The sequence below is a fragment of the Crocodylus siamensis genome, chromosome 12 (genome assembly GCF_052110815.1).
Source record: "Crocodylus siamensis isolate JL-2025a chromosome 12, ASM5211081v1, whole genome shotgun sequence".
NCBI lineage: Eukaryota > Metazoa > Chordata > Crocodylia > Crocodylidae > Crocodylus > Crocodylus siamensis.
The window spans coordinates 9,797,941-9,813,191 of NC_143406.1; the positions used below are offsets into that span (position 1 = coordinate 9,797,941).

Below are 15,251 nucleotides of genomic sequence, written 5' to 3' on the forward strand. Positions count from 1 at the left end.
GTGAAGATGATGGAGGCAGCCAATGGCCTTCAGGGCCTATAGGATGCAAAACTACTGCACTTGGGGCTCTTGATGATAGAGTTAAGCCATCCTCTGACTCCATCCAGCAGAGGGTAACAGTGATGCATGTGAGTTAATGCAGTGAAACCAGAGCAGAGAGGTCTTACCTTGAATTAAGTCTCCTGCAAGGCTGCTTTAGCTCCCACTGTGCAGCGAGGAGACAGCAAGCAGGCTGAAGTGGGAAGCTAAGGAATTCAGTACTGAGCAGATGTGTGGCTGGTTTCTTTACTTTTCTTTTTTTTTAGTCCCTGATTCCTTATTAACAAATCTTTTAAATATTATTTTTTTCCTAGAACTGGGGCCTGAGATCTAATTGCAGAAAATGAATTCTGTCTCCTCTTGAGTTCTGCCAATTAACTTATTCTGTCTGGATTTTTATACAACTTTTAACTCCTCGTACTGCTTTTAAGTGGCACTGAAATCAGAATCCTCAACCAGAAGACGTCATACTTTGAGGTGATTTAATATTCGCAAGTGTGAATTTTTTCCAGTGTGACTCTTTAACAGTTAGTTATGCTGTACAGTATGTGTGTCTGTAGTAAGACTGGTGGGATGTTTTCTAATGAGACTTTTTTTAAGGGGAAAAAACAACAACTTTTTTTAAGCAAAAAAACAAAACAAAACAAAAAGAGGTTGCAAAAAAATGTCTGGTTTTCCTTAACAGTTTTCTGACGAGGAGCCTGAAACTGGAGAACGAAACATTTTTTCATTTGAAAATTAAAAAATGCTGTTTGATTTTTCAGTAAAAAAACCTCAGCCCTATTTTTAATTAAAAAAACAAACAAACGAAAACCTGAACTCCAAAGAGAACTAAAAATGGATTTGGGGCTTGAAGGTTTTAGGTTTGGTGTTCTGTTAAGTCAGTATTTTGCACAGAAAGGGAAATGCTTTTTCCATATAGCTCGGATGTTACTGCCATTCACATGCCACACAAGGGAGCGGCTGCAGTTTCCAACCTGATGTAGCTAAATTGGAACAATTTTCTCATATACGCGAGACCTTTGTTTCTTCTATTTGCAGTTGTTGAGCAAACCAGTATTGCCTTTTTTCCTCAACCCCTGCATCCCCCTTAAGAGCAACAGAGCCCACCCTGGGCCCACGTGGCCTAGAAAGGTGCAACACGAAGGAGCTCAAGAAGTGTGCGTGTGCTTGCTCGAGCAGAAGAGTGCTTTTTTGTGCCGCGGTTAGGAAGTGAACTGCACTTCTGTTCCCTTCCTGGTGTCTCCAGGTGCACCCTATTGAGTGTCAGGCCTTGTAGTTCTGCATCTCCTGACACGCAAGTTGTGTCGTTCTGCCACTTCTAGACTGGGTTATAATATAACCTCCTGAGTATTGGCCATGTTTGCCCTGCAGGTCCAACTGACTTCTGCCACATGCAGTTCTTGCCATGGGGAGTCTCCAGCCTGTGGTGTACCGTGACCAGGCAGCCTTCTTGTAACCCAGAGGTCAGAACAGAGCCTTAGAGAAAGTATTTTCAAGCCACAAAACAGTCCATGCCCACGTCCTCCTTATGAAACTGTGGATGGCGTCATAGACAAGCCCTGCTTCTCCGCACACCCCTGTGGGTGCCCATGCATCAGCACAATTCACCTAGAAAATCCCAAATTGGAGACGATCCTTTTTTCCACTGTTCTCATCCTTTGGATCTACTGGCTCCCAGATCTCTTTCTGTCCTAGCGTCAGCTCTTAATAATACTTAAGTGTTTGCTGAGAAGTAGTTTATCTGGAGCCATTTTCTTTTCCAGACTGCCCTCTATTAAATTCAGCCACTATAAAATATGCATCCTATAGCATCCCCATATCCCAATATCAATAAATTATTGCAGGGCAGCTCCAAATCCATTAGAGTAACAACACCCTGAATAACCAGCTGGATGCAGTTACTCCATGAGGGTGAATGACTTTCTCTCTGGAATTTTGTCCTGGTGACTCATATAATTGGCACCTTTTGCTGTAACACTAACAAAAAAAAAAAAATTAGTCAGCCTCCTCACTTGGTTCCCACGTTTTTGCTGCTCAGCATGCATCTCCTCACAGGCAGGGTTGGGACAAGACAAAGCAGCCTTTTCCAGTGTAGTCTAAAAGCAAACAGATCCACACTGTTATATATAGGCCTCGTCAGGAGCTGCCCCCCAAAGATCAGAGTGCTAACGTGGAACGCCTTGCCTCCAATGCTCTTTGTCTCCTTTAGTGATGGGCTTTGGCTTCACTTTTTATTTTCTGCATCACTATAGCCGCTAAGGCAATCAGGGCTTGTAGTAGAGATGATATCGTTTATTAGACCAACAAGATTTTTGTCAAAAAAAAGTCTTTAATTGCAGGTTTTCGGGCACAAACACCCTTCATCAGATATTGATGGAGCTTCTATCAACTGTAGTCATGGACCTCATTCTGTTAGGCAGTCTAGTATTAAAAATCAAGGATCCACCCAAGCCAAATTCCTGTTTGGCTCCTATGGCAAAGGCACTCTGATTTCTTAGCATGCAGGACAATGATGTGGCCAGCATCATATTCATCTGCCCTTGATTCTCCAGCCCAAGTGGTCAAGTATCCATTTATATCTGGGCTGACCAGAGGGACCCTGTACCGTGGCAAGGAAGTTTGACCCCCGGGGCAAAACCTGCAGCCCACCCTCACCCTGCACACAGATCCGGGGGCACACGCCTCCCCATGCTTGCCCAGGACTGCACGCAGCAGGGACAGTCCCTGTGCCCCCCACCCCAGATGAAGTGCTTACAGCTCTGTCCTGCACTGCACCCCTGCTGGGCAGTGCCCATGGCATCCCTTTGGTTCGGCACTTGGGGCGATCGCCCTGCTCTTCCCCCTACCCCCAGCTCTGGCACCGGAGGGAGCCTTCAGTCAGTCAGAAACGGAGCTCGTGCTCGTGCATCTGCTACTCACAGGAAACTGCTTGACCACACTACCACTGTGCCCCAGCCTCTATTTTAATACGTACCTTTCCTCAGAGAAATGTACTAAGCCTTGAGGCAGTTAAAGCAACTATTTTCAAAGGTTTTGGAGACCTGATGATGCCCAGTTCCCTACAGAATATCCATTTTTGCCTTTGAAAATATCCTTCTAATTGGCCCGATCAAGTCATGGAAGCACTTGGTGACCTACCCCAATCCTGGTACTTGATCCACCCTTGCAGCGCTGTGCCTGTATTCTCCACATCACTGACTAGCCTGACCCATCGCACCCTGCCTTGGGGTGCCAGCCCTGGGAGGAGTGGGTGGGAATGTTGGTGCGTCCTGGTACCGCCTCGCCCCTATTGCACAGGACCACCTTGTAAGCAAAGGATTTTGCCTTAGATTATTTGACACCAAATTGGTCTGAGACGAGCAAAACCAAAAATTTGCAGCTTGTCTGAGCTACTGTCACCAGCAGCACAGACAGTGTGTGGGCAGGGGGAAATACAAAGTTATTTTTTCCCCTGTTGCAGGTAACAAGGAAATAAAATAGGAAATGCAAGCTGAAGCTGTCAAGTTGCTGAGTGCTTTGTGTACAGACTGGCGTGCTCTCTCTCACTGCCCGTGCATGATGCTTTTGGTTTCTCAGGGTTCAGGCAGAGCTGGTCTTTAGAGCTTGGTAATGATGCAGCAGTTATTTCTGGTGGGAATGAGTGGTGGAGCAACTTCCAAGTGTCCTAGATAAGTGAGCATTAGGGCTGTGCGAAGCTCTGGGTGGTGATTCGTTTCAGAGGAGATTCGGCCTGATTCAGTGGCCAAATCTCCAAATCCAAATCGAATCAGGGGACCAGTTTAAAAGTCCGAATCGATTCAAAGCTCTCTGAATCTTTGGAAAAGATTCAGAGAGCTTTGATAATTCGGGCAGTCCCCACCCGCTGCAGCAGGGAGCTGCAGCCCTCCGAGCTGGTAGGTATTAGGGATGGGGGAGGGGGACCATGGGGGGACCCCTGCCAGCCCCCCCTTCCCCCGTCCCAGCTCCCACCCACCCACCCCAGCTCGGTACTTTTAAAAAAAAGCCACGGTGCTCACTGGGTGGTGCCGGGCAGGGGGCAATCCCCACTGCCCTCCCCCACTCCCCCAGCCCCCGCCACGGGTGCCCTGCCAGGGCCAGCTCTGGCCCTTTAAGAAAAAACAAGCTGAGAAAAGCCCCGGGCCTCACCACTCCTGCGGCGGCCTAGGGGCTTTGGGGGCTCGTGCAGAGCCCCCCACATGGCGCAGGGCAATGGGGGCTGCAGGGATCACCCCCTGCCGGCAGGAGCGGTGAGTTTGGGGGTTTCTCAGGTTTTTTTCCTCAGAGGGCAGGAGCTGGCCCTGGTGGGGCACCCATGGGGGAGCAAGGGGGAGTTCGGGGGGGCTCATGCAGAGCCCCCCACACAGTGGGGAGCAGCAGGGATCGTCCCCCACCCAGCAGCACCAAGTTTTTTGGAACAAGTGCCAGGAGCTGAGGTGGCCATTGTGGGGCTGGGAGGGAGTGGGGGATGGGCCGGGCCTGGCCTGGCCGATTCGGAGATTCAGCTGCTGCCGAATCTCCCAATCGGATTCAGCCGAATCGAATCGGGACAGCTGTCGAATGGAATCACCGAATCGACTCGCTGTCCCCCGAACTGGCCGTATCCAAAGCGAATGCTAGCCGCTTCGCACAGGCCTAGTCAGCATGCAAAGACTGATCTTGGAACGTGGTTTTTTTTAAATTATTATTTAAAAGAGGAGTGCAGAGGTGACGGGAATCATCACCTGCTTTTCCTTCTTGTCCAAAAGTTGACTAATAAGGGCCTAAAATTTAAAATGTAATTACTCTCAAAACTTTTCAGCTTTCCAATCAGAGGACTGCTTGACAGGATGTGCGAAGGTGGATGAGTAGGGGTAGTTTTACTGTGCCACTGTTTTCGGTTAAGTGGAAAAAAAGTTCAGGTGAAAGCATTTTTTTTCAACTTTCATTTCTTGGCTTGGGTCCAAGCATTGAACTCTTCAGCTGATATGGTAAGGTAAAGAGATTTATCAGGGCTGGTTTGTTCATAAATTTGGTCTTAACTAATTAAATCCATGTTAATTGACAACACCGGGTCTTTCAGGACAAATTTGAGTGGTGGCACCTTTTTCCAAAGTAAACCTGTCCATTTTGTTGTTATATAAGACAGCATTTGAAATAAAAATCAGTACACAGACAGTCACTGAAATAAGAAAAGAGTGAATTCAAACTTCAGTTATTTTGGTACAACTCTATGCAAGATCAGGTCCATTGTGGGGGAGTGAAAACTGGGGTTATACAGTGGGTTGGTATAAAAGGTAAAATCATTACCAGTGAGTGCTATAATATGAAATATGTAAGAGCTAGTGACCACAGAAACTTTACCAATGTAAACTGCTTTCCAAATCAATTTAGCAACTCCTGCCACTTTTCCATGTGGAAGTCCTTACATGAGTTTAAGAATATTTCACTTTTATTTAGCATGAGTATATTCATTCATGTGCTGCAAGTGAAGCACCACCGATTTTGGCAGGACTTCTTTGCATAGCGTAAAGCACATGGTTAAATGCTTTATTGAATTGTAGCCTGACAGACAGACAGATGACCTGACTTGCCTGAAAATCCCGAGGGAAAAGATCCCTGGATATTATTATTTTTTTAAATTATTTCATCTCTTTCTGTAAGTAATGTAAAAAGTTAGAAGGCATGATTTGAATGAAGAAGGGATGGCGCACTGGCATTCTTAGCTCAAGCAGAAAGTCCAGGCTTGAGGTAGGTATATTATTTAGATGCACAGCAAGCCGTGGCGTTTCTGTGTGCGTACCATGAGCTATAAGAGACGACGTGACCGTTACTTGCTGCACCTTGTCCAGAGTTGCAATCCTTGACTGTACAAATTCCAGTCGACCCAAAAGCATACAGTACAAGATATGTGTGTGGGTGGCTTTTTCAATAGTTCAAATATAATGCTTAGGTGAAACGCATCGTTTTTCTGGCATAGTTGGCAGGCTTTTCATCTTTGGCTTGCATATACTTGTATTTAGATCAGGGATGGGCAAAATGCAGCCCGCCAGGCCATTTTATCTGGCCTGCAGGGCCCCTAAATAATTTAGAAAATTGAATATTCATGTGCCCTGGGCTGCCTGTCATGCCACCCTCGATGGCTTGCCAAAACCCAGTAAGCGGCCTTCTGCCCAAAATAATTGCCTGCCCCTGATTTAGATAACATGTCTATGTCATATGTACTTCTGTATCCTTTAGTTTTATTAGTTTGCAAGCATTTCTTCTGTACAGTTTTATTGTTTGTGAGTGTGGGTTATGCACCATTTTCTATACAGCTCATTTGTGCAATGTTTCATTATCTGTTTCTATTGTCATAAATAATTCTATATTAACAGGGGCCTTGGTAATAGGATCTGCTTGCCCTGAGGGGTGAAAGAGAAGAATGCAGCTAGCCCAAAAGTACTGTCTCTTGAACTTGCCTTAAGGAGAAATCCTCATTGCCTTTGTACATTACTTCAGTGGTATACGTTGGCCTGGTAAGAGTTAAAAAGAAGTCGGCTGTGTTGAAAAGTGTACCTGATGAGCCTTAGCGCTGGTTGGTGCTGAGCAAGAGTTCAGAGGAAAAGAAGTGGACAAGTTGGAGTCCAGGGGAGGGCACTGAAAATGGTTAGGGGGCTGGGGCACATGGCTGATGAGGAGAGACTAAGAAAACGGGGCTTATTTAGTTTGGAGAAGAGGAGGCTGAGTGGGGATTGAATAGCAGCCTTCAACTCCCTGCAGGCAGGCTCCAAAGAGCTGGACTGTTCTCAGTGGTGGCAGATGACAGAACAAGGAGCAATGGGCTCAAGTTGCAGCAAGGGAAGTTGAGGTTAGCTATTAGGAAGAACTTTCTCCCAAGGAGGATAGTAAAGCAGTGGAGCAGAGGGGTGGTGGACTCTCCATCCTGGGAGGTTTTTAAACCCGGCTGGACAAAGCCTTGGCTGGGATGATTTAGTTGGGGACGGTCTTGTTGGAGCAGGGGTTGGACTAGATGTGACCTCTTGAGGTCCCTTCCAGCCGAAATTTTGTATGATGCTATGGCTAAAACAGAAAGCCTGCAGATGTCTTTCCAAGAGGCAGGGAGAGTTATCACCTGGATGGGAGAGCGCTGTTGATTTGTAAGACTGTAGAGTGAAGGGAAGTAACTCAGTGGAACTGGGTAAAACAGCTCTGTGGTTTTGGTTTCTGTTGAACAAAACAAACCAACAAATAACTTTTAAAATCTCAGATCCGGAGTGTGAAGAACATGCATTTCAGACAACATGGGGTAATAAGCCCCTCTTCTGACAGAAGGGGACCCTTAGCGGCAGTGCTCCTCTATTTCTCTGGGAGCCTAATTTTACAGATTGTTTGATCCTTATTGCTTTAACTCTTGCCACATTATCCCCTCGTGGTCTTTTTGTCTTGTAAGAAAAAAACAAAGAGATGGCAAATCTTCACCAGGAGAGCAGAAAAGCTATAAAAAATACAGCAACTCTTTTGTTGAAGCTTAAAAAAAAGGGGAGGAGGGAGGGGGTGCAGATAGTCTCTCTAATGCAATGGAGCTCAACTTTTTCAGACTCAAGGTATCCCTTGGAAAATGCTGGCTCCTCTTACTTTTTACTGATTTTTTTTTTTTCCCCTCTACTTTAAAAAAAAAAAAAATAGAGCAATTCTTGTGTTGCAAAAAAACTCAAAAAGACCACAACAGGTCAGAGTGGTTTTAACACTATAGATTCCTATTTGAAATCTTTCCATTTATCTTGTGAATCATGTTTGCACACCTAGCAGTGCTAACCTTGTGTGGCATGCCTCACAGCATCCTTGAAAGGATCTTCAGGCACAAAACGTCCCTAAAATGCTTTGTTCTTCCTTTAGATTCAGCCCTGCCAGGAGGGAGAAAGATGCTCCAGTGGTTTGGGTACTGGCCTGGCACTGGGGAAACCTTGATTCAATTCTCTGGTCCGCTGCAAATTCCCAGTGTGACTTTGGTCAGGTTAGTCTCTCTGTGCAAAATGAGAGTGATGGCAGCACTCTACCCTGCCTTGGGCATAGCGAGGCTGAATGCATAAAACTGAGAGTTTGATGGAGAGGCTATGTGAATAACAGAGAGAGTATTATTAAGTCTTATTTATTACCACCAGCCCAAACTAAACCTGTCAGTTCTACACCACTAGTTAAAAAGGATTATGCAAATTGTTCGAGGCATGTAGCTACCCTTTGCAAACACTAACAAACTTCCTCCTTTGGTGATGGAGAAACTGAGTCAGCAATAAACTTGTGATTGCTTGTATCAGCTCTTTGAGATGAGAAATGTAATGCACTGTACATGCATACTGTACCTTGTACAATGGATCCTCAATCTTGTTAGAGCCACTAGATGCGCCTAGTATAAAGAAAATCATCATAATAAATGCATCTAGGGAGTGATATGTCTGTTACTGTTCCCAAGCCTGTTGAGATGATCAGAACATGCTTCTTTGAAATTAAAAACCCGCCCAAAAAAACAAGTGTAAGTATTTTTAATGGCCTAAAAAGAATGTTTGTCCAAATTGTGAGGACAAACTCTCTCTCTTTGCTGTTGGTCATAGTTCCCTTTTCTCCAACACTGTCCCTAGGGTCAAAGTGGTAATTTTATTTCCTGTTTCATAAACATATGAGTGAGTCTTAATGAAGTTTGCCCCGTGTGGAAATTCCCCGTGTTCATGACTGGAAATTTCACCCTGTGAATCTCAAAAATAAGAATTTCTTCATGCCAAAATGGCCTTAATTTTTTCAAAAAGAGAAAAAAATTCTCTGTACATAGAGCCATATCACCCCCGAGGATTCATGCAGTCCCTTTTTTGCTGCTGAATGCTTTCTCAGGTGGTAGTTCAAAAATTCTTGCGACATTTGTCATTAGCCTCTGTCCACTCATGGAATTGTATGTTGTTTTTGGTTGGGTTCATAATGCAGTGTGTGGATGCTTTACTTAAAATAACTGGATAGATGTTTAAACTTGAATTAAAACAACAATTATGTGAAATCCCCCCTCCCACTACAGCCCCAGTTCTTTCTTAAGCAAACACATGACCCTGCATGACTTTAAAGGGGCTCCATGCAGGAGGACCTACCCATACAAAGTAGCCTAAAAGATCTGGATTTTGATGGAAACACTTAATAAGGACCCTTATAATCACCGAGATGGGAGGTCTTTAGTTTTTTCCCTGGAAATGCAGCTTCACATTTTCAACCCAGTCTTATTTTTCTTGTGTACATAAAACTTCTGTAGACTTCAGCAGGACTTTTGAGATTTGCAAAGCAGCCAGTCTTCATTTCTTAGATCAAACCCGGGGCACAATATTCCTCCATGGTAACTTAAAGAATAAACATCATCTTGGTTCAGTTCAACAGACACTTACAACTCATAATGGAAATTTGTGGTTTTATTAGATCACTTACTTTCTGTAAAAATACTCCTAAGAACTTGGGTTGCAAACAAATGAAAGGAAAGTTGTGTTTTCTCCTGATTAAGTCATTTTCAGAGACAGACTGTGGCAAACCTTAATTTGTGTTAGATTCTCTCTTATTTCTGTATCTTAGAAAATCGTTAACAAAAGAAAGATAAGCACATAAATGACTTTCCTGAATTCCACAGTTCAAAGGGGGGCATACAGTTTTGGTTTGTTTTAAACTGTAAAAGAAAATAACAAGAGGCGAAGTTTTTTGTGGGCGATACCTTTTATTGGACCAACTGCATGGTTGGGATGGACCGAGACAAGCTTTTGAATGCTGGAGCATCTTCCTCCCTCCTGGCAGACCGGAAGAAGAATGCATGCCCTGCATATAACAGCTTGTCCAAGTCTATACCAACCATGCAGCTGGCCCAGTAAAAGACATTACCCAAAACCATCCTTGCCTCTTGGATATTTCCTGGACCATCACAGCTACAGCAGCACTCCAACACAAATTAACAGTACTTTGTGTTTGCATGTTAATACTTTCTACTTCTGTCGCATTGTTATTTAAGAATTTCCAACGGCTACACAGAAGTTAATTAAGCCTTGCAAAAAAACTCATTAGATATGGTAGTTGTCTTATTCTTATTTTTCATATGGGGACACTGAGGCACACCTTGTTCAAAGTCACAGAATTAATGTCAGTGCTCAGGTGAGAACTCATGAGTGCCCGACTCCCAATCACTTTCTTGAAAGGATTAAACAATAAACTCTTTTAATAGAATTGTTTTAATACATGGCTTTGTATCTTATTTTTTCAGAAGCAAGTATCTAAAACTGTATCCCTGATGCCACTGGAACTCTTCACTATCATGTGGAAGCCGGTTAGTAGCTTTTTCTCTTCTCTCTTACGGTCTGAGTAATAAATTCCATTGTGTGCTCCAAGATGTAGTACTGTCTGCCTGTAAAATCAATGCTAAGGTTAATTTATTTTTCCCCCTTAATGCTGCACTTGGGCACACTAACTCAGATCTTGCTGCTCCATCAAGGTTTTGAAGTTACATTCAGGAAGGTATCAAAACTTTGATGCTTCCCTTCTCATTCTTCTGCTCTGCAACGAGGAATGGTTTGGGGGAATTTTTCTTCTGCAGAAGCCTTGGCAATGATCAGTAAGACAGAAATCTCAGTTTCCTTGTTGCAGCTAATATAGATAATTGTTTTTCTGCTTATGGCTCTTCTGCTAAAACTGTTGAGTAAACCATGTAGGAGTGCACCCTTTTCAAATCCACAGTGTCATTTATCCAGGCACCTAGCTGCACATACTTGAACTACATGACCTGGGCAGGGACACTAAAATAGAGCCATTCTGGCTTTGTGAACTAAGTACCATCTTTGTTTCCTCCTTCCTGCTTCTTATCAAATCTCATTTACTTCAGCATGTTTCATAGTTGGTAGGGTCAGAAAGGACCTAAGCAGATCATTTAGTCTGACCCCCTGCCATGGGCAAGAAAGGATGCTGGGGTCAAATGACCCCAGCTAGGTGGCTGTCTATCTAGCCTCCTTTTGAAGATCCCCAGGATAGGAGCAAACACCACTTCTCTGGGAAGTTGGTTCCAGCTCCTAGGCACCCTGACTGTGTAGTGCCTCCTGATATCTAGCCTGAACCTACTCTCTGTCAACTTATGGCCATTGTTCTTTGTTACCCCCAGTAGTGCTTGGGGGAACAGGGACTCCCCCAGTGCCTGCTGGTCCCCCTTGGCAAGTTTATAGGCAACCACTAGAACCCCTCTCAGCCGCCTTTTGTGGAGGCTAAACAGGTTCAGGTCCCATAGCCTCTCCTCGTAGGGCCTGCCATGCTGCCCCCTAATCATGCGAGTGGCCCTCCTCTGGACCCTCTCCATGTTGTCCACATCCCTCCTGAAGTGCAGCACCCAGAACTGGACACGTTACTCCAACTGCGGCCTGACTAATGTCACATAGCGGGGGGGATCACCTCCTTGAACCAGCTCGAGATGTATCTGTGGATGCTTAACAAGGTGCGGTTATCCTTCCTGACTGCATCCCCACATTGTCGGCCCATGTTCATCTTGGAATCAATGATGACTCCAAGATCCTTTTCTGCCTCTGCACTGATGAGAAGGGAATTCCCCAGCCTGTAGGTGTGGTGCTGGTTCTTCCTCCCCAGGTGCATCACCGTGCACTTGTCCATATTGAAACCCATCCGGTTCTCATCTGTCCACACCTGTAGCCTGTCCCTCTCTTCTAGCGTGCTCACTTCTCCCCACATCCTCAGTTAAAAGGTACCTTTTAAAATAAGGCTTCATCTAGCTAGGGTCCTCATTGGAGGCTTCAACCATTCCAGCATGTGTTAGGGGCTTGGTGCTACATTATTCCCCAGTAATTCAAGGCGTTGTTCTGTTGCCACCGGTTGCATCCTGAAGCTGACGGGTATCACCTGTTGAGGTTTTCCCATAATCCATCATCCATTTTCCCTAGCACTAATGGGCATATTTCCTTCCCTTGATTTTCATGTCAAAGTGTGCATGGTAAATGAGCAGAAACCTCACAAAGGCCTGGTCACAGCACATTATTCTCTAGAACTCCTCCTGTTGGGCTAAAAAAAGAAACTGAAACACAATTCAGTTTAAAAACATTGTAAATGAGCATAAAAACTGCTGAACTTTCCCTATCTGCTCTGTGCAATAACCATCACGTCTTCGAAGCATGATCAGCCTAAACGCATCTCTTTCATGGAAACTACTCAGGGAGAAATAAAGAGGAAGGATCTTTAGAAAGGAAATAAATACTAGCTTCTGTGGATGTGCTTCCTATAAGCAATCGGCATCAGCAGAACTGTGCCCGCCTTACAGAGGAGCTCAGTTCCATGTAGACAAGAGAAGAATTGGAAATAAAACACTGCACAACACTCCTTAAGGTCCTCTAGGGTGCAGAATGGCCACTGACCTCTTAAGTAGAAGTGAGGATTGCACTCGTGACAGTTCATTCCTTTTTCCTGTTGCTGTGCATGGTTATAGTGCAAGGTACACTTGTCATGTATCCCATGGACTGAATACCTCTGATTCCATGTTACTGCTCTCGTCAGAGGTCAAAGGGCATTTCCCCTTGAGGATGTACTATGGTGCATTTGCATCCCCTCCGAGACTCTAAGCCTCAAAACTGCCTTCACTGGAAAGAAATGTGGAAAGTCATAAGAAAGAAGGAGAGAGAATCCTGTTAAAATACTAGTTCACAGGAATCTTTGGCCATGCCCTTGGCCCTCCTCCATCCTGAGCGTGTCTCTTCCTTCCTTCTGTTCATATCACCTAGCCATGATGCAACAGGCAATGTAAGTTGCCAAAAGGCCTATTACACTTTTCTTCCACGTTGCCTTCAGATCCATCACCTTTTACATCCCTTCCAGTCACTTCATTGTCCTTTCTAAGTTAACTCAATATAGTACTTTAACATTTTCTTCTCTCTGAGCTGATCACTTTTGAGAGGGGGATATTTTAATTTCCTAAAACACATTATAAGTGGCTAATACCACTGTGTAATAAAAAAAACAATTGTCTGCTTAGCTCACCAGACTGGCAGTTGGAAGATCTCTGTTCAGTTTCTCACTTTTCCACCATTTCTCTGTTTGTGCTTGAGTAAGTGACTTCTCTGTGTCTCAGTTTCCCCATCTGTTTTGAGTGCTGGGGCTGGGCAGAGATTATGATACTAACCTTTGTAGTGTGCTTTGAGAGCTGTGTGTGAAAAGTGTTAGATATTATTTATTATGAATAAAATCAACAGGATCGGATGTTGCAAAATGCATGTACATTGTTTAGGGGAAACTAAATGGTGAGCCCTAGATGTGACTGGCCTTTTTTTTTCTTCCTGAGGATGCCTCTGTGCTGTTAGATTATTAATGTGCGTTATCACTCGTGTCCTATCACAACTGTTGAAGCTATAGAGTCATGTGGGGCTTTACATTCAAAGTTTGGAAGCAGACTTGAACTTCTGCAAATCTTAGAAGTTTGGATTGGAGTTCTGATGTTGTCAAATCAATAGTTTCTTTGTCTGGTCTGGGAGGTGGGAGGTAAAGGTAGACTGGGGAATTGAATTGGCTCTACCTCTTTACTCCTCTGCAACGAGTGTCTGTAAAAGCACACACAGAAGCTGCTTGTATAGTCCTCTTGGGATTGGTGTGCTGTAGCATTTTTCTGAATTTGGGAATGAACATGTAGAATCTGTAGATTCTGAGTCTGGGAATGAACATGCACAGCAGTTTCAGGAAGAAAGGTGCAATGCACTAAATGTTACATTTCCCTATAATATCTGCCATTAAGGGAGGCAATGCTTCAGTTTCCAACATTTTCAGAGAGCTCTCATAGGCCCCAGTTGGTATGTGTATGCCTAACCCACGAGAGAGCCTTGGGTTCCTCCAAATCAGAATGCACTCAGCAAAGCGGCACAGAGATCCGAGAGGGACTCATTAATTACGGTGAGAAGAAGTAGCCAGGAATATGACTTATCAACATTTAAAGTACTAGACCTCATGCTTGATCTGTTTGGCTGGTTGCAAGTTCCTGTGAAGAAGGATTTTGTCTTCATTATACTTGTGCTTGAGCTCTCTGCTGTGGCCTCCAGGCTGGATTACTGTAAGCCATTCTACCCAGACCCTTTGACTCCCAAGGCAAAAAGTCCCTTTGATTTTTTTTTTTTTTTATATGAGAGCAGGAGTCAGCTGCCCTTGCAGACCAATTGTAAGTGACAGCTGTTTCAAACGCGGTTGCCCGCCTGTTCAATGGTGTTAACCACATGGAGTGAAGAGTTTTTAACTCTCCAAAGACTGCTCTGGCTTCCTGTTTGTTTTGTGGTTCAAATAAATGTGGCTTTCCTTTTTGGGTACTCTTAGCTATAGGAGTTTTAGCAGTAGTAGTGGTGAGTACTGTTTTTATGAATGTTATTTTTACTAGTTCCGTAAAAGCCTGTAGGATTTGAGTCTTGGGACATGGGCAGGTTATTTTTTCCCTATATGCCCACCTGGTAGCCAAGAGCATGCTTACTAGAAGTGCCTAGACCTGGGGGGGTGTATTTTGCAGTGGCTTCCTCACACTTTGCACACTCCATCTGGCTGCTAGATGTTGAGTTTCAGCTATGAATCTGGCCTGAGGTTGGCCTTGAGAGAGGATTTTTTAAAAAGGGAAAGTTAGCAGCTGCACAAAGTCACTTCAGATGTGCTCCATGCTTGAAGTGGGTTGCGGACACACCAGGTGGTTGGTGTCTTTGGTTGGAGCAGGGAGAGTAGGAACAAGTTGGCAGAGACGGGTGAATAAGTCTGGTGGAAGAGTGCTGTGAAGGGTCTTGACGGTTAAGACAAGAGACTTGAACTAAATTTGATGGAAGAAGAAGAGGGATTCTGAGGCAGGTGTGATATATAAATAGTCGCTTCGTATAGTCACAAGATCAGTGTCTCCTGCCTCGAAAATTATTCCTCTTGATTTTAACTTTGGTGATGATACAATAGCAGCAGCCGCCCATGATCCTGTGTAGAAGCTGTAAAGCTGTATTTTATTTTCCATCTAGGTGGCAGTTGAGAGTAGGGATCTTTGTCCTTTGGGCTCCAAGTACTGCTCATACCAGAGGAGCTCAAAGCAGAGGCTTGTAATATAGGCCAGCAATGACAGTTCAGGGTAGGTTTTCATCAACCCCTTCCACTTGACTTGCTCCATTAAGCCTCTTTTACTTTCTTTGTAGTATATTAAACACAGTAACGATGTCTACTTATGTCTTTGGTTGCTCATCAAAATG

General features: G+C 44.4%; 1 protein-coding gene across 2 annotated transcripts in view; it reads left to right on the forward strand.

Annotated features, from left to right (window-relative positions):
* The window catches only part of PIK3CD (phosphatidylinositol-4,5-bisphosphate 3-kinase catalytic subunit delta), a 73,478-nt gene that overhangs the window by 17,834 nt on the left and 40,393 nt on the right, over positions 1-15,251 (forward strand). For both annotated transcript variants that reach the window (XM_090024654.1, XM_090024655.1), the window contains exon 2: positions 10,277-10,339. The gene's annotated coding sequence lies outside the window, so the exon portion shown is untranslated. The remainder of the gene's footprint in view (positions 1-10,276; positions 10,340-15,251) is intronic.